At 39.4% G+C, this 19,487-nt stretch overlaps 1 long non-coding RNA gene across 1 annotated transcript; it reads right to left on the bottom strand.

Annotated features, from left to right (window-relative positions):
- Positions 1-896: 896 nt before the first annotated feature.
- LOC309859164 lies at positions 897-18,948 on the bottom strand. The gene is made up of 4 exons (XR_014308569.1): positions 17,744-18,948; positions 15,760-15,804; positions 14,121-14,214; positions 897-1,658 (listed from the first exon to the last, which is right to left on the bottom strand). It is a non-coding gene; the product is annotated as an uncharacterized lncRNA (long non-coding RNA).
- Positions 18,949-19,487: the final 539 nt, after the last annotated feature.

Below are 19,487 nucleotides of genomic sequence, written 5' to 3'. Positions count from 1 at the left end.
TCCTTGTAAAATGTTTGGTTTTATTTGTTTTTAAGACGTTAGCTGATCCATGTCATGTTCATTAAAAAGTAGATTTTTTTTAAACATCCTAAAAATTTCATTATTATACCACTAAATTGTCCCAAAATATTCTCTAAAAATTTGATAGCATTATGATTGGAGACAGAAAGCTATGTCAGACATTATATTTTGATGGATTTTGATAACATACAATTAACTTATTGTATTTCCCAGACATTGAGAAATATCTCCACCCTAATTCTTATTTTGGGCAGAGATTCTTTCAAAAACATTTAAGATGAATCTTGGAACACTGAAAAAATAAAGTAAAATTAAAATTAAAAAAACATTAAGAATGTAAGTTGACTCTAAGTTCAAAACTCTAGGGGCATCTGGGTGGCTCAGTTGGTTAAGCATCTGCCTTCATCCTCAGGACATGATCCCAAGGCCCTAGGATCAAACCCTGTGTTTGGGCTCCCTGCTCAGTGGGGAGTCTGCTTTTCCTTCTGCCTGCATCTCCCTATGTCTGCTGCTCCCTCTCCCTGCTGTGTTATCTCTCTCTCTGTCAAAAATTTAAAGTTTTCTTGTGTTGTTTACTTTTTAAATGTAATTTGAGGGTCAAATTGCTTATTATTAGAAATAAGAAGTCCTAGATATAATCTTTTTATGTCAAACTGCTTGTCATGCTATAAACTTATTCTTCAATGTGGTGCCTTTCTGGATTGGATGGGAGCCCCCAAAAGTGGGGTGATGATGGGGTGGAAGCCAGTAGCATGGGTGGTGAAAGGACTCACCCAAGGCAGAACAAAGGAGATAGAAGTTGATTGAATACACCACAACGAAGTAGCAGGCAGGATAGCAAAGAAGTAACTGCCACAAGGCAGTGTGGGGGGGGCCATGAGGCGGTATGGTGATGTGTGAAATTTCCCTTGTTTTGGTAACTTTATCTGGCTTTAATTAGCTCATTTGTTACTTAGGGTTATTGATATTTGAGGTGGGCTGCCTTCATGGGTGTGTCTGTATTCAGCCAGGTGGTAGCTGTGGGCCCTTTTGCCTTGATCGAGTTTCCATTACTCAAGCCTGTTGTCTAAAAGTGTCCTCTATGTCCAACTGCCTAACCCATTTTTCTATTTTCAGGAGGATAGGTGCAGTTATCTCTTCAGGGATAGGTCTATCTTGCTAGTGAGGGCTGTATGGGCTTCACTTTTCCATTTCTTACAAATGGTTGAAGGAATCTGAGTGGCCTTAGGTGCCAAACCTGTGAGTCTTTATTTCAGATTCCACCTGTGTCATTAGCTTTGCTTCATTGACTGCCAAGGCTGACTTCTTTTCAGAGTGTTAAGAAATGGCTCTCTTGGGCTGAGATCTGCACCTCTTACAGTAGTGAGAAGGGTCTTACAGCTCAGTATGAAGATATTTTGACCCCAGATTTGGTAATCTTGAACTTCAGTTTCAGCTTCTGTGTTGAGATCAAGATTTCAAGGACTTGCACTAGAAAGGGGAATACCAGAACTGTATGCTGTGCAGACAGCACTCCTCTTGCACGAGGTCTTGGTGCTTTACTGTGGGGCACAAGAGAGATCTGCTGTCTCTCGGTCCTTGCTTGTCCACCTTCAGGCAAGTGAGAGTCCTGGTGCCTGCAATGAATCCTCCACATCCTGCAAGTGGAAACAGATCAGTTTAATTCTACTTTTCTAAGTTATTTGCACTTTCCACATCTTTTATTGGGAGAAACCCTCATAAAAATGAAATACAACATCACAGACTTGTTTTTTTGTTGTAGCTGAAACAATTCTTATTTCTCTATTTATCCATAAATTCATTTCCACTCTCATCCTCCTGTATATATATCAAGTCAACTGAAACCAACATGGACTTATTATAGTGTGATCATTTTTGTGCACCTAAGCCATATTAGCTGCTCAGGAGCCCCCAGATTTCCTCTGCACCCAGTTATCACTATATTGTACATTCACTGAACTTGGGATAGATTCTTCTTCATGGTCTGTTGGGGTTTCTAGCAATGCATATAGTAAGGTGCTCTGCAAATAGCAGGTACCCCAAAACATTTACTAACAGATTATTGAATAAAGGCATGAAGACACACAATAAGTGAATATTATAAGTAATTGTTCTAGACAATTAGAATTTTGAAAGATATTGGGGTTACTTAGACACAAAAAGAATACTCCTTATATAGACAAAGCTTGATTATTAAGATCTTTGAAATTCTGAGAACTGAAAGCATGCTTTTACCACATCAGAAGAACATCAGAAGACACAACAATTTTATTTTGCAAATATATATTTTCATTGGTTATGAAATCTGTGTTGTATAATTCTGCATTTTTCTATATGGAAGATAAACTAGAAAAAGAGAAGAAGAGTAAGATGAATAGGAAGATGAGAGAAAGAAGAAATAAAAAGCAACAGAAATACAAAGGAAAGAGAGTAGAAGGCAATAGAAGCAGAAATAAAGGAGAAAAGAAAAAAATCTGAGTAAAATTAATGAATAAACCATTGATACTATAAATTGTAAAGAAACATTGTCAGAGTTTTAGACAACATTGGAAATTCAGGTTTCCTTTTGACTATGATAACCCAGAAAAAAAGAAACTAAGATTGTTAATAAAATATAGAAATATAAAAATTTGTAAAAATTGTAATTATTTCCATGAAAATATTTCTGTGATCCCATATACGTGTATCATGTGTTTGTGTATAGTTTATATATAGATACTATAATATTTATATTATATACACACAGTGTTAAATAAATTTTATTCCAAGATTAAAACATAAGTTTAGGTTTCATTTATGAGGTTCTGCAATGCAGGAAATTGCTCTTTGAGAGAATCACTTGATTTTCTCCTAGAATGAGAGATTTATTTGGTGTTGATTGTACTGTTTTCACATGTACAAGCTGAAGGGCAGGTGTTGGGCAGAGAACTCCAAGCTGGAAGTCAATTATTTTTGTGATTTAGTTGAGGTAATAGACAGTTAACTTCCATGGGAATTTTTCAAAGGGGTTGAAATGCAGCCAAGTGAATAAATTTCATATACCTTTGTTGGGCCACCAATCCATGTACTCATGACTTGAGAGTCTAAACATGTCCTTCTATTGTTCATTCACTAGTGTCTCAGATATGTAAGTGATGTTTTCCCCAATGAGCTTGCTAGATAACAGGAATCTGGAACTATCTGTGTCCAATATTTCCATTAAATGTTTGGAATGCTTGGGCAACTGAGAGAAAGAGTAAGAGGAGTGGCAGCACCTGCTCTAAAGGTTTAAGCTGTAGAATAAAATGTGCGTGATCTTTTCTGGGCTTCTCACTGGGAGAGTCAATATATTCCCCAATTTTCCTTTAAAAATGTCTCCAAAACAACAACCAAAGGAACTATGATTCAATGTGAAAAGTGCTATAGAATGATGTACTGGGCTTTTACATTTTCTTGCTCCCAACTGATTTCAATACAGAAGAAGAAAAACTAAAAAGAAAAAATGAAGTTTTCAGAAGCAAGAGGAGGATGTGACCAACTCAACTGGCTTGTTTGGAAAAGGATTCATGGAAAATGCAACAGTTGGGCTCAGAAAAAGATATAGTTGGTTATTGATAAACTAACTACCCCCAAAGTTAGTGTCATGAGTCAAGGTCATCTAATTTCAGGTGGGTTTGCAGATATCTGTGGTGAACTGGGGGAAGGCTTGGAAATGGTTGGGCTAGAATAATGTCTACTGAGTGGATTCAGTTCTGCCCCATATCATTCTCTGGATGGCTTTTCCAGGGGAAAGTTCTAGAAGGGAACCAGAAAGCTCAAAAGTTCTTGAAGTTCAAATCTAGGATTAAAATACCATTACTTCTGGTTCCTTCTATTAGCAAGAACAAATTTCAAAACTACCCAGATTCAAGGGAGAAATAGATTCCAATTCTTTACAAAAACTGTGAAGTATATTGCAAAGTATGGGTGCAAAGAAGCCATTGATTAAACTTGTTAATCCCATCAATTCACTAGGAAAGAGAGAATATAGATAGGTGATAGACAGAAAGATGATAGATAGATAATAGATAGATAGATAGATAGATATATGGACTTTACACACATGTATTTATCTGAACCAAAAAACCATTATATGATCTAGTGTGTAGATAAACTGTAACATACTATATAGTTGCATCCTTGCCAGAGAGTTTTTTTGTTTGTTTGCTTGTTTTGTTTTGTTTTTCTTTCATCTCAGGAGTTTATGACAAGGTAATGAATCAGTGTAAAAAGAAAGCAACATTTACGTTATATCCACAGTTAATCAGAATCCATCATAAATGTATACTTTTATATATTAATTTTTGGCACTGTGTTTGGTTCTAATCTTTTTGAAAAAATATGTATGTATTAAAAAAGCAAAGAAATAAAAAGTTTATATTTCTCCTTTTTATATTTATTTATTTTTAAAGATTTTATTTATTTATTTGACAGACAGAGATCACAATTAGGCAGAGAAGGGACACCTAGGTGGCTCAGTTGGTTAAGCAGCTGCCTGAGGCTCAGGTCATGATCCCAGCATCCTGGGATCAAGTCCCACGTTGGGCTCCTTGCTCAGCAGGGAGCCTGCTTCTTTCTCTGCCTCTGGCTGCCACTCTGTCTGCCTGTGCTCACTCTCTCTGACAAATATAAATAAATAAAATCTTTAAAAAACACACACACAAAAAAAAAACAACTAGGCAGAAAAGCAGGCAGAGAGAGAGGAGGAAGGAGGCTCCCTGCCCAGCACAGAGCTTGATGTGGAGCTCAATCCCAGGATCCTGGGATCATGACCTGAGCCAAAGGCAGAGGCTTTAACCCAGGTGCCCCTATGTTTGTCCTTAAAAAAATTAATTCTGTTATACAAATCTGAATGAGTTTATGTTTGGGATATTCTTACTTAAAGAAGATATGCAATCTGAAATCTACAGGGGAGGACCCTGGAGAGAAATTCAAAGATTTTAAGTGGTTATCACCCAGAGAAGCTTGGATGAGAATGTATTTTCACCATACTTGAATGGCACTTTTGAGGCACTTGGACAAAAACACAAGTTTTTGTGGCATTTACAGAATTTAATATTGGGAAATTGGATGATATACCTCTAAAAGGCAGATAGTTATCCTCTTGAAAGTCTGAAAATTCAATATTACAAGAATTATGCAATACTGACACACACATATTAAGATGTGAAAAAGGGAAACAAACAGTAGTTGCAGATATACATCCACAAAGAGAGTCACAGGGAAAGTTACACATATTAATTTGAAGTCAGGCTGCCTTTCACTTGGGAAACTCTATAGAGTAGGTCCTGGAGAGAATAACACCATGACAGAACTCATTTATCATGCATGTATGGCTAATGGTTACAGATTCTCCCTAGTAAGGCAGGGTAGGTCAGGCAATTTCCTCTCTTTCTGTACGCCTATCTCACACATACACAAACCATACATTAGAAATCATTGGCTTTATATCTGCTTTTCCATTTCTTTGACTCTTACCCCAAAATAATGCAAACAATAGAAATGATATTTCCATGAAACTATTCATACAAATAATATCAAAAGTAGAAAATAGACTATGCCATAAAATAAAGAAATGACCAGTTTATTACCTCCACATAATAATTACATACACTCTTGAAAAGTGATTTTAAAAGTGACTTTAAAATCGGGCTCTCTGCTCAGCAGGGAGCCTGCTTCCCTCTCTCTCTCTCTCTCAGTCTGCCTGCCTCTGCATCGGCTTGTGATATCTCTCTGTCAAATAAATAAATAAAATCTAAAAAAAAAAAAAGAAAAGAAAGTGACTTTAAAGATTACATAAAAGAGGGGGAGTCAAGATGGCGGAGAAGTAGCAGGCTGAGACTACTTCAGCTAGCCGGAGATCAGCTAGATTGCAAACACCTGAAAATCCATCGGCAGATAGAAGAGAAGAAAAGCAATTCTGGAAACAGAAAAACAACCACTTTCTGAAAGGTAGGACCGGTGGAGAAGTGAATCCAAAGCAACAGGAAGATAGACCCCGGGGGAGGGGCTGGCTCCCGGCAAGCGCCGGAGCAACCGCGCACAAAATCAGGACTTTTAAAAGTCTGTTCCGCAGAGGGACATCGCTCCAGAGGCTACCCAGGGCAAAGCCCACGTGGGGTCAGCGTGGCCTCAGGTCCCGCAGGGTCACAGAAGGATCGGGGGTGTCTGAGTGTCGCAGAGCTTGCGGGTATTGGAAAGGGAAAGCCGGCTACAGAGACAGAGCCGACAGTAAGCTCACAGCTCGGTGTAACCTTGAACCGGTCGCAGGCTCGGTGAGCTCGGAGCACGGCCGGAGGTCAGGCAGACAGGAGTAACTGGGCGCTGTTCTCTGAGGGCGCACTGAGGAGTGGGGCCCTGGGCTCTTGGCTCCTCCGGGCCGGAGACCAGGAGGCCGCCATTTGTATTCCCGTCCTCCGGAACTCTATGGAAAGCGCTCAGGGAACAAAAGCTTTTGAAAGCAAACCCGAGCGGATTACTCACCACGGCCCCTGTTAAGGGTGGTACAATTCCGCCTGGGGCAAAGACACTTGAGAATCACTATGACAGGCCCCTCCCCCAGAAGATCAACAAGAAATCCAGCCGAGACCAAGTTTACCTACGAAGGAGTGCGGTTTCAGTACCAAGGAGAGCAGCAGAATTCCAGAGGAGGAGAAAGCCAAGCACGGAACTCATGGCTTTTTCCCTGTGATTTTTTTTAGTCTTGCAGTTAATTTGATTATTTTCTTTTTCATTTTTTTTTTCTAGCCTTCTGGTAAAATTTTTTTTAACTTTTACCTTTTTCTTTTTTAACATTTTTAAACTAGTTTATCCTATATATATATATTTTCTTCTTTATATTTTTCTTATTTGTTTTCTTTTTTAAATTCTTTTCTTTTCCTTTTTTTTCTTTTTTCTTTTTTTTTTCTTTCTTCCTTTTTGAACCTCTTTTTATCCGCTTTCTCCCCCCTCACGATTTGGGATCTCTTCTAATTTGGTTAAAGCATATTTTCCTGGGGTTGTTACCACCCTTTTAGTATTTTACTTGCTCCATCATATACTCTTATCTGGACAAAATGACAAGACTTAAAAATTCAACACAAAAAAAAGAACAAGAGGCAGTACCGAAGGCTAGGGACCTAATCAATACAGACATTGGTAATATGTCAGATCTAGAGTTCAGAATGACAATTCTCAAGGTTCTAGCCGGGCTCAAAAAAGGCATGGAAGATATTAGAGAAACCCTCTGGAGAGATATAAAAGCCCTTTCTGGAGAAATCAAAGAACTAAAATCTAACCAAGTTGAAATCAAAAAAGCTATTAATGAGGTGCAATCAAAAATGGAGGCTCTCACTGCTAGGATAAATGAGGCAGAAGAAAGAATTAGTGATATAGAAGACCAAATGACAGAGAATAAAGAAGCTGAGCAAAAGAGGGACACACAGCTACTGGACCACGAGGGGAGAATTCAAGAGATAAGTGACACCATAACGAAACAACATTAGAATAATTGGGATTCCAGAAGAAGAAGAAAGAGAGAGGGGACCAGAAGGTATACTGGAGAGAATTATTGGGGAGAATTTCCCCAATATGGCAAAGGGAACGAGAATCAAAATTCAGGAGGTTCAGAGAACACCCCTCAAAATCAATAAGAATAGGCCTACAGCCCGTCACCTAATTATAAAATTTACCAGTCTCAGTGACAAAGAGAAAATCCTGAAAGCAGCCCGGGAAAAGAAGTCTGTAACATACAATGGTAAAAATATTAGATTGGCAGCTGACTTATCCACAGAGACCTGGCAGGCCAGAAAGAGCTGGCATGATATATGCAGAGCACTAAATGAGAAAAACATGCAGCCAAGAATACTATATCCAGCTAGGCTATCATTGAAAATAGAAGGAGAGATAAAAAGCTTCCGGGACAAACAAAAACTGAAAGAATTTGAAAACACCAAACCAGCTCTACAGGAAATATTGAAAGGGACCTCTAAGCAAAGAGAGAGCCTACAAGTGGTAGATCAGAAAGGAACAGAGACCATATACAGTAACAGTCACCTTACAGGCAATACAATGGCACTAAATTCTTATCACTCAATAGTTACCCTGAATGTGAATGGGATAAATGCCCCTGTCAAAAGACACAGGGTATCAGAATGGATAAAAAATCAAAACCCATCTATATGTTGCCTCCAAGAAACTCATTTTAAGCCCGAAGACACCTCCAGATTTAAAGTGAGGGGGTGGAAAAGAATTTACCATGCTAATGGACATCAGAAGAAAGCAGGAGTGGCAATCCTTATATCAGATCAATTAGATTATAAGCCAAAGACTATTAGGGTCTGTCCAACAAGAAGATTTAATAATTTTAAATATCTATGCCCCCAACGTGGGAGCAGCCAATTATATAAACCAATTAATAACAAAATCAAAGAAACGAATACAATAATACAATAATAGTAGGGGACTTTAACACTCCCCTCACTGAAATGGACAGGTCATCCAAGCAAAAGATCAGCAAGGAAATAAAGGCCGTAAACGACACACTGGACCAGATGGACATCACAGATATATTTAGAACATTTCATCCCAAACAACAGAGTACACATTCTTCTCTAGTACACATGGAACATTCTCCAGAATAGATCACATCCTCGGTACTAAATCAGGACTTAATCGGTATCAAAAGATTGTGATCATTCCCTGCATATTTTCAGACCACAATGCTCTGAAGCTAGAACTCAAACACAAGAGGAAGTTTGCAAAGAACCCAAATACATGGAGACTAAACAGCATCCTTCTAAAGAATGAATGGGTCAACCGGGAAATTAAAGAAGAATTGAAAAAAATCATGGAAACAAATGATAATGAAAATACAACGGTTCAAAATCTGTGGGACACAACAAAGGCAGTCCTGAGAGGAAAATATATAGCGGTACAAGCCTTTCTCAAGAAACAAGAAAGGTCTCAGGTACACAACCTAACCCTACACCTAAAGGAGCTGGAGAAAGAACAAGAAAGAAGCCCTAAGCCAAGCAGGAGAAGAGAAATCATAAAGATCAGAGTAGAAATCAATGAAATAGAAACCAAAAAGACAATAGAGCAAATCAACGAAACTTGGAGCTGGTTCTTTGAAAGAATTAATAAAATTGATAAACCCCTGGCCAGACTTATCAAAAAGAAAAGAGAAAGGACCCAAATAAATAAAATCATGAATGAAAGAGGAGAGATCACAACTAACACCAAAGAAATACAAACTATTATAAGAACATACTATGAGCAACTCTACGCCAACAAATTTGACAATCTGGAAGAAATGGATGCATTCCTAGAAACATATAAACTACCACAACTGAACCAGGAAGAAGTAGAAAGACTGAACAGACCCATAACCAGTAAGGAGATTGAAACAGTCATTAAAAATCTCCAAACAAACAAAAGCCCCGGGTCAGACGGCTTCCTGGGGGAATTCTACCAAACATTTAAAGAAGAACTAATTCCTATTCTCCTGAAACTGTTCCAAAAAATAGAAATGGAAGGAAAACTTCCAAACTCATTTTATGAGGCCACCATCACCTTGATCCCAAAACCAGACAAGGATCCCATCAAAAAAGAGAGCTTTAGACCAATATCCTTGATGAACACAGATGCGAAAATACTCAACAAAATACTAGCCAATAGGATTCAACAGTACATTAAAAGGATTATTCACCATGGCCAAGTGGGATTTATTCCACGGCTGCAAGGTTGGTTCAACATGCGCAAATAGTCAATGTGATACAACACATCAATAAAAGAAAGAACAAGAACCATATGATACTCTCAATAGATGCTGAAAAAGCTTTTGACAAAGTACAGCATCCCTTCCTGATCAAAACTCTTCAAAGTGTAGGGATAGAGGGCACATACCTCAATATCATCAAAGCCATCTATGAAAAACCCACAGCAAATATCATTCTCAATGGAGAAAAACTGAAAGCTTTTCCGCTAAGGTCAGGAACACGGCAGGGATGTCCATTATCACCACTGCTATTCAACATAGTACTAGCCTCAGCAATCAGACAACAAAAGGAAATTAAAGGCATCCAAATCGGCAAAGAAGAAGTCAAATTATCACTCTTCGCAGATGATATGATACTATATGTGGAAAACCCAAAAGACTCCACTCCAAAACTGCTAGAACTTATACAGGAATTCAGTAAAGTGTCAGGATATAAAATCAATGCACAGAAATCAGTTGCATTTCTCTACACCAACAGCAAGACAGAAGAAATGGAAATTAAGGAGTCAATCCCATTTACAATTGCACCCAAAACCATAAGATTCCTAGGAATAAACCTAACCAAAGAGGCACAAAATCTATACTCAGAAAACTATAAAGTACTCATGAAAGAAATTGAGGAAGACACAAAGAAATGGAAAAATGTTCCATGCTCCTGGATTGGAAGAAAAATTTGTGAAAATGCCTATGCTACCTAAAGCATCTACACATTTAATGCAATTCCTATCAAAGTACCATCCATCCTTTTCAAAGAAATGAAACAAATAATTCTAAATTTTATATGGAACCAGAAAAGTCCTCGAATAGCCAAAGGGATATTGAAAAAGAAAGCCAACGTTGGTGGCATCACAATTCCGGACTTCAAGTTCTATTACAAAGCTGTTATCATCAAGACAGCATGGTACTGGCACAAAAACAGACACATAGATCAATGGAACAGAATAGCGAGCCCAGAAATAGTCCCTCAACTCTATGGTCAATTAATCTTTGACAAAGCAGGAAAGAATGTCCAATGGAAAAAATACAGCCTCTTTAATAAATGGTGCTGGGAAAATTGGACAGCCACTTGCAGAAAAATAAAATTGGACCATTTCCTTACACCACACACAAAAATAGACTCAAAATGGATGAAGGACCACATTGAGATGTGCGAAAGGAATCCATCAAAATCCTTGAGGAGAACACAGGCAGCAACCTCTTCGACCTCAGCCGCAGCAACATCTTCCTAGGAACAACGCCAAAGGCAAGGGAAGCAAGGGCAAAAATGAACTATTGGGATTTCATCAAGATCAAAAGCTTTTGCACAGCAAAGGAAACAGTTAACAAAATCAAAAGACAACTGACAGAATGGGAGAAGGTATTTGCAAACGACATATCAGATAAAGGACCAACCATTGACTGCGCACTCACTGTGTGCACACCAGTGTGCTGCACACTGTTCTAAAGAAGGGGATTCATCAGCACGCGGGCTACTGTTTTCTTACAGCCTAGATTACAGAGGGAGAGAGGAGTCAATACGGAAAGTTAATAATTTCCCAAGGTGATACTTGTTATAAAGACATTAAAACACATTGATTGATACACAGAAAGACAATGAAGATTGTTTAAATTGGCAGGTCAGGGGAGGCCTCATTGATAATGAGACTTGCAAGCTGAGATACGAAGGAAAAGTGGGACCAAACATGTAAAAGATCTGGGCAGTGAGAGTAGTACTTCAGTTTTGGGGAATGGCATTTGCAAAGTTTCTACTGCAGGACTAAGTTTGGTGAATATGAAGATTTGAAATGTAGGTGGTCAAGGAGGAAAGAGTGATGAAACAAATATCACACTGGCAAAACAGTGTTTATGCTCAATGGATTAGGAAACCCTGGGACGTTTTAAGCACAGGCAAGATATGGAATGATTTGTGTTGTCAAAAATCCATTCCTACTGCTGTGCAAAGATTCCAAGGGAAAAACTCACTGGAATGAGATTAATTATTGGTATGTTATGGCTATATCAATTGCACTAGAGTGAAAACTTATCCTGGAAGAAGTGGAAGGATATGGGAAATATTTTAGGAACAAAAACAAGAGTTTTGCTGATTCTTTGAATATGGTGTGTAAGTGTAGATAAATATTTACATGGCTCCTTGGTTTTGAGCTTTAACTGGAAGGGAAGTAGTGTATTTACTTGATGAAGACTATTTTCAGAGGAATAGATTCAGTTGGGGTGATGATCAAGTTGAGATGTCTAGTAAGTGTTCAAGTAGCTATGTCAATGACACAACTTGCATCTACATATATCTGGGACACAATGGAGTCTTTCTCAGATTGAAGTGTCAGTGTCATATAAATGATATTTCAAAGCAATGGGATTTGGGATTGGATGAGATCACTTATGCAGGTAATGCAGAAAAAGAAGAGTAGATTTCCGAGAACAAAATCCTGGGAATTCAAACATTAAGGGGTTTCAGCAGATAAGGTATCAGCACTGAAAACTGAGGAAAAAATAGCGATTTAAGTGAATAACTTCACAAGAAGGAAGCAAGCATCAAATGGGTCAAGGACTTCTCTGGAGTCAGGTAAGATGTTGAATCTAATGTTAACTTCAAAAAGAAAAGTTATTTTGGGGTGCCTGGGTGGCTCAGTGGGTTAAAGCCTCTGCCTTCCGCTCAGGTCATGATCCCAGTGTCCTGGGATCCAGCCCTGCATCGCGCTCTCTGCTCAGTGGGTAGCCTGCTTCTTCCTATCTCTCTGCCTGCCTCTCCTACTACTTGTAATCTCTATCAAATAAATAAATAAAATCTTAAAAAAAGTTTTTTTTTATCACAAAAATGGGTTTATTTGAGAATAAAAAGAGAATTGCAGTTTGGGTTGTGCAAGCTATGACAAAGCTATAGGTGAGTCCAATAAACAAAGGAGAGGAGTTGTTTTATGAAGAAGAAGGAGGAACTTGGGAAGCATTGTTTTGAATGTAAGTCAGTTGGAGAAAAGCAGGAGTTCAGGGTGATGACAATTTCTCATTGGCTGAGTTGTAGTATGGGTAGTCAATTTCTTGTAGGAGATGTAGTGTCCTTTTTTTTTTTCTTTAGCCATGTAACTGACACTTCTTCCTATAACTGACAGTGAGTGGTACCACTTCCCATTCTTGTTTTCAGACTCTACTTTGATGAGGTCTCCCTTTACTATTTTTCATAAATGTAAGGAAAGAATAATGACTACTGAATTCAGAAATAGAAAACTCATTGGTTACTTTGATAGAAAAGCCCAATTAGATGGGTCTAGAAAAAAAAATGTTGACATATAGGCTAAATTGGCAGTATATCTTTTAAGGATAGTTTCATTTTTTGTCATTGGTTAGCAACCTGCTACCATGCAGGACTTTATGAGCTATGAAAGGATTTCTATAGCACTGAAAACGTGAAGTGGAATTTCCACATATTTGTATATAAACTCTATTCACATTGATGTGTCTGAATAAAGCAATATTCCCTGCTTGAAGTTAGTGAACAAAAACAAAAAACAAACAAACAAAAAACTTTCCAAGACACTGTCTCTGTCAAAGAGGCATGAAGAGGTGTCCTAGAAGTGGACTAGCTTGCCGTATGTTGAGCATTTTATGAATAAGATCCTGAGCCAGGTACTGTGTGTTAGTTAACCTTACTAAGCAGGTTGCCTTGCTTAGTTTAAAAATGAGGATATAGGCTCAAAATATTAAGTAACTTATCGAAGTGACAAAAGCACACTTTTTTTTTTTAAAGCAAATCATACTCATTTTTTTTTAAAGAAAAATAAATAAGAAAGTGTTCAGTCATTGTCTAAAATTAAATCTTACAAATGGGCAGCTGTGGTTTACACTGCCCAACTACACTAAGTTCCTCTCACCTCCACTACTTTCCCCAACAGAACAATCAAACAAATGTAACTGATGGCTTTTTGTACTTCAGCTGCTTTGAAACAGTAGACTTCTGGAATCTCATCTACCTTTTCCTATAACTGAAGTCAATTGAGCTCAACTAATACAAAAGCAAACACAAATTCCTCTAGATTTACCTGGTGATAAATCAGCAAATTAGAACATGTTAGCTGGAGGCGGTCCAGTTGCAACTGACCAAACCAAAAGTTCATGGTATTCCAAGAATTGAAATAGAAGACCTGCATAGCCCTGCTTCCTCAATACCCTTCCTTCTGATCCCATTTTGAATGATTCTCTTAGGAATGCTTTCTCCATTTGGGATTTTTTTCCCCCCACAAACTCAACATTTCATTAGGAAACATACAAAAGAAAAAAAATAAATAAGATCCAATTTGAAAATAATTGGTAATAGATAGATAATACCTACTGGTACTTGAACACAAGAAAATACCAACTCAAAATGATGCTAGAGATGTTGAAACCATTGATTGAAAGAGTCAGATGTGGGTATTGGGTTATCTCTAAAAGGAAACATAAGGAAAATACAGAAATAATGAGAAAAATATGTTAATAAAAACCAGAACCCCCCGCACACTTGGATGGCTCAGTCGGTTAAGCAGTTAAGCAGCTGCCTTCCACTTGGGTCATGATCCCAGGGTCCTGGGATTGAGTCCCACATCCGGGGAGGAGGGTCCCTGTTTATCAGGGAGCCTGCTTCTCCCTCTGCCTCTACCTGCTGCTCTGCCTGATTGTGCTCTCTCTCTCTCTGACAAATAAATAAATTAAAAATATTCTATTAAAAAAAAAAACAAAAAGAACAGAACCCCCAAGTTATCTATTCAGTCTTGAAATTGAGGTGTAGAAATAGTGACCAAGGGATACTCCATCAATAACATTACCTATTTTTTATAGAGATATACAAAGGTATTAAGATTTTATATGCGGGGCGCCTGGGTGGCTCAGTGGGTTAAGCCGCTGCCTTCGGCTCGGGTCGTGATCTCAGGGTCCTGGGATCGAGCCCCGCATCAGGCTCTGCTCAGCAGGAAGGCTGCTTCCTCCTCTCTCTCTGTCTGCCTCTCTGCCTACCTGTGATCTCTGTCAAATAAATAAAAAAATTTAAAAAAAAAAAACTCTCCTTTAAAAAAAAAAAAAAGATTTTATATGCAATGCTTTTTTTTTTTTTTTTTTTTTTTTTTGGCATATGACAATTCAATCAGTTTCACAGGAATTATATTACCACCATTTTATATATGGTGTCAAGGTAGCTCAAAATAGGAGGCTTATATAAGTTATATAGAAGGTCAGAATTTTATATTGTATGGATATTTTGCTTTACATTTCAAACTTCCCCCTTCAAGGACTTCAAATTATTTCCAAAATGTTTCACAAACTTGTTTTCTAAGATTCCTATACCATGAAGAATGGGCTGGGTGGGATTGTATCCTAGTTTTGTAAACAAAGAAATTAAATGACCTGGTTTAGGATTCACAGTAACCATTCTAGAGTATTGGATTTTCTTGTGAATGCAATTCTTCATATACTGCATGGTGTTGATGTTTACATTCACATTTTACTATGTTTACATTTTTAAAAATTAAAAAAAATTCTTTAAAGATTTTATTTATTTGAGAGAGAGCACAAGAGAGCATGAACTGGGGGAGGGGCAGAAGGAGAACCCCAAGAAGGTATCAGAAGCAGGGAATCCCAAGGCAGTTCTCAATCCTAGGACCCTGGGATCATGACCTGAGCAGAAGGCAGACCTTGAACCGACAACTACCCAGGCGTCCCATGTTTACATTTTTAAACTAATAACTTAAAATAATAAAAAAGTACATTTAATTTTTTTTAACTGTTCCAAGGGTGACATTTCTTAAAACATTTCTTTGATTGACCTCAGTATATCTGTCACCTGGCCTTGTTGCATTTTATTCATTTGTAGCATCAGATGTTTGACCATATTTAATTTTCATCTTAATTTCCACAACTGGTTATACAATTTGATGAGGAAAAATATGGAGTGGATTTTGCTTCTTAAAAAAAAAAATACATCAAACTAACATACTTACTGGGATTGACAGTTCAAATTAATCAACCACTTCTTTTTTCTCTTCCTGGCAGAGAGAGAGGGAGGGGGAGAAAGATTGAAAGAGAGAGAGGTTCCGCATTAATGTCAATCAGTGCTTAGAGAATCTGTTCCTCTAGGTCTGAATAATCAAGTGCATATGTTTTTAATTAGTAACGTCTTTGTACCCTGTGCCTCAATTAAGTGCTCTTCTTTTATTTGGTGCATTAAATTTCTGCAATTATTCTTGTTTTTCTATGTCTGGAGAAAACAATTCAAACAATCAAATCAACTAGAATAAGCACAAAATTAAATACTGCGGAGAGATGCCTCTTGACTGATAGGGAGAAAGTGGCCCCTGAAGAGTGTAGCTCTCACACAACAAGGCTGATTTTTTTCTCTTGACAAAACCCCAGCACTTTCTGAAACTTCCTTGTACGGATGACACATACTTGTTTGTGCAGATACAAGAAGCATGTGTTCCAATACATTTAAGGAAAAGGGAAATTTCATTTACCACAATCCTGAGAAATCCATCTATTTTCACATGGACCCTAAAGCAAAACACACCCTTCCAAATTAGCCTCAAGTAACAAATACTCCAGGGAAGTTTGTGTATGTTAGTGAGACCAAAATGCTTCATCAGGCACGGTTCCAGAGATTCACACCTTTTAAACGTTCCTCTGCTCAAAAGGCCTGTTAGAGTAAGTTGATAATGGGCTTCTTTCCACTGCAAACATTTGCTGCGTGTATAGCTCCACACAGCGTCCGCGGCCTGCAATGAGCCCAAAACTGGGCGCCGTCTCTTGCAGCCAGAGCGGGGAGCGGGCAGGGCGCCTGGTGCTCACCCCGGGGAAATGAAGGTAGCGTTGAGCAGCGAAATAGCTCAAAGTCCAACGAAAACATGCTCTTTTCGTGTGGATAAATAACCTGACAGCTTGATTTTCGTTCCCAAGTGATCCCAGTTCAAATGTTTCAGCTCAAGAGAACCAGCTAGCATTTTGCGGGCGCTGGCGTCTCCTACGTCCCTCGCTTAGACATTGCCTTGGAGAGTGCATTTAGCTCGGGGAGGCTTAGACCGGCCCACCGGCATGGACGGTTCCAGACCCGCGCGCTAATCGTAATGCGTGGGAGGAAAGCGTTGCGTTTATGACTTTCTCTGTGCTGCCAGAATCCGAGGACGAGGATTCTGAGAAATTGTCAAGGAAGGGAGGCTAGGGCCAGGCGACAGCTCTTCTCCTACCACCCTGAGGAATTAGTGTTTCGCTCCGCCTTCCCCGCCCCCCGCCTCCCGGCTTCCATAGTAATTCTTTTCCAAATTTCCTCGCAAGTCTACCAACAGTCTTCTAGCACAGAAATCTACACTGCATAAGTTGAGAGCTTGAGGGATGGGCTGTTACACTACATTTTCCCTCTTCATTAAACATAGCTTCGAGGGTCCCAGTGGATGTGATTTGGATCAGTTTTCCAACAGTTTCAACGTTGTGTATTTCAATTCCCCTGCTCACAGCACTTGTGTCTGCACCCGTTGCAGAGTGTGGGTGGCGAAGCCCTCGGTGACCGCCCGGGAGACCATCCACACAAACCCTTTCTTATGCTTTGGTATCAGCCGGCTAAGAGCAGATAGAATGGGCAGAAGTGGGGGAACTGTACCGGGCAGGAGCGAAGTGCCTGCAAGGCCCGGGGAGACTCTGGACCAGAGAGGCTAGGGGGCGGCGAGGGAGACGAACGGGAAATGCACTGAAAAGCCAGGCAAAGGGCCGGGTGGGTTGGGCATTGTTCTGGCTTTTAAAGGGCGGGGATGGTCGAGCCCTCCCGCTGACTTTATGCATTTCTTATTCGATTCTTTGTGAAATCAGAGTCTTCCCACACCCCTCCGAGGATCCTGGGCCGTGGGCGGCTCTCGAGCACTGCCCTGGGAAAGCAACCTCCCGAGGCTCCCGACTCGACACACTGTTTCACGAGGCTCCCGGAGCACTGACACTCACATGAACCGCGTCCGGCTGGATCCTCTTAGCTGCTCCGCAAGGATTCCGAACCAATTCAGCCGCGTTTTAAAAGGTAGCAAAGCCGAGATAGATGCCTTTTCTTTCCTTTTTCTTTTTTCGTTCTCTGTCTTTGTTTTTTTAACTAACCTGTCATTTATGCCTGGAGGGTGCAAGAAGAACCCACGACCTCTTTACTGTGTCTAACCCAGGGATTTCAAACGGGGTTTTTCAGAATTTAAGTATGGCCCCCCTCAATTGATAATCAAGATTGCGGAGTCTTCCAAAATAATCCTTTACATTTTCTGTAATTAGAGACCCAAAGAAACTCTGGATTTTCCACGGTACATAATCTATATTTATTCATATTCCCTTTCTTCCTCCCTCCCCTCCCCCTCCCGCTTCCTCGTGCGCGTGTATGCGCGCGCTTGTGCGTTTCCTTTCATTTCTAGCATTAGGAAACTCGTTCAGGGCCACTGAAAACTCGGGAGAGGCTCAAATCTGATCTCCCACGGATTCTTTCCTCTAATGTTAGATAATGCCCGGAAACGTTGTCACCAAATAAGTATGAGAGTATTATTTTGGAGAAACAGTTAACCCCTACCAAAATATAAAGCGCCAGAGGAAAAGAGGTGAGACTGGAAGACAAGGAAGCCCTTTGCATTCGCTGGTGGAGCAAAGTGCGATCTGGGGACGGGCTGGGGTTCCAGTCCTTATACTTCAGCACCGGAGGGGATGGACAGCGTCTCTGGACTGGGCTACCGCCACAGGGACAAAACGGCGCTGCCCTTGCTGCCACTGTCGTCGCCACGGGCATCTGGGCTCCCTGCTCCTCGCAGCTAAAAGGCGGTGCCTCCTGATACCCCTTGGTTCCCCCTCCCCTTCCTTGATAGACGGAAAGTAACCCTTCTTATCCACCTGCTACAACTACCATACAGGGCTCTGAGGAGTCCTATTGTTCCACAGATTAAACTCTGAGCAACAACTTCAAGAATATTTCTCCGCAGGGGGCTGGGAGGAAATGCAAGCAGGAGAGTGAAGTTGAAGTTCTTAGAGGCTCTGAAAAACCATGGGCTCTGCAGAAGGGGTTGAAATGCTCAAAGGCCCACACTTTATGAAATAAACAGAATGCTCACCGGAGAGTTGCAACTATTTTGGAAATAGCTTTGTGAGAAGAGTTCCAGATCTACTCTCATCCCTACCTTAGAGACTGAGACTTTTAATTCCCTTACTCGGCTGGTAAGTGATAATATTATTACTTCTACTTATTTACAACTCTAATGACTTCTTAATAAAGGTTTTGACAGAAAGATTATAAACACTATGGTCTTGCCTTGTGGGTTAAGGAGTAGATAATTTTATTTTTTCAATGATTGTTCCTGCAGCATGATCTTAGGAAACCTCTTGCCTCATAAAACAGTAGGATATTTTACTTCTCTGAAGCCTCTTATGTGACAAGAATATTAAAAATATTATGTATTGCCTTATATGATTAGAGTAAACTCCTGGTTGAGTATTTTTCTTAGTGCTGATCTTTTTGAATTTGTGTATTTAGTTTTTTTTTTTTTCAAAACTAATATAATCTGGCATTTTGTAAAAGGCTTTTTTTTTTTAATCCTATGCATGCGGTTTAAAGTAATCTTCTCTGTGTTATATAGTATTCAAGACTCAAAGTTACAAGAGAGATGGTTTAGCAACCTCTTCTATTATATTTTATATGATTATAATTTGTCAAACCAGATATAAG

The sequence above is a fragment of the Mustela nivalis genome, assembly GCF_964662115.1.
Source record: "Mustela nivalis genome assembly, chromosome: 2".
Taxonomy (NCBI): Eukaryota; Metazoa; Chordata; class Mammalia; order Carnivora; family Mustelidae; genus Mustela; species Mustela nivalis.
This window is presented reverse-complemented; position numbering and strand designations above follow the sequence as displayed.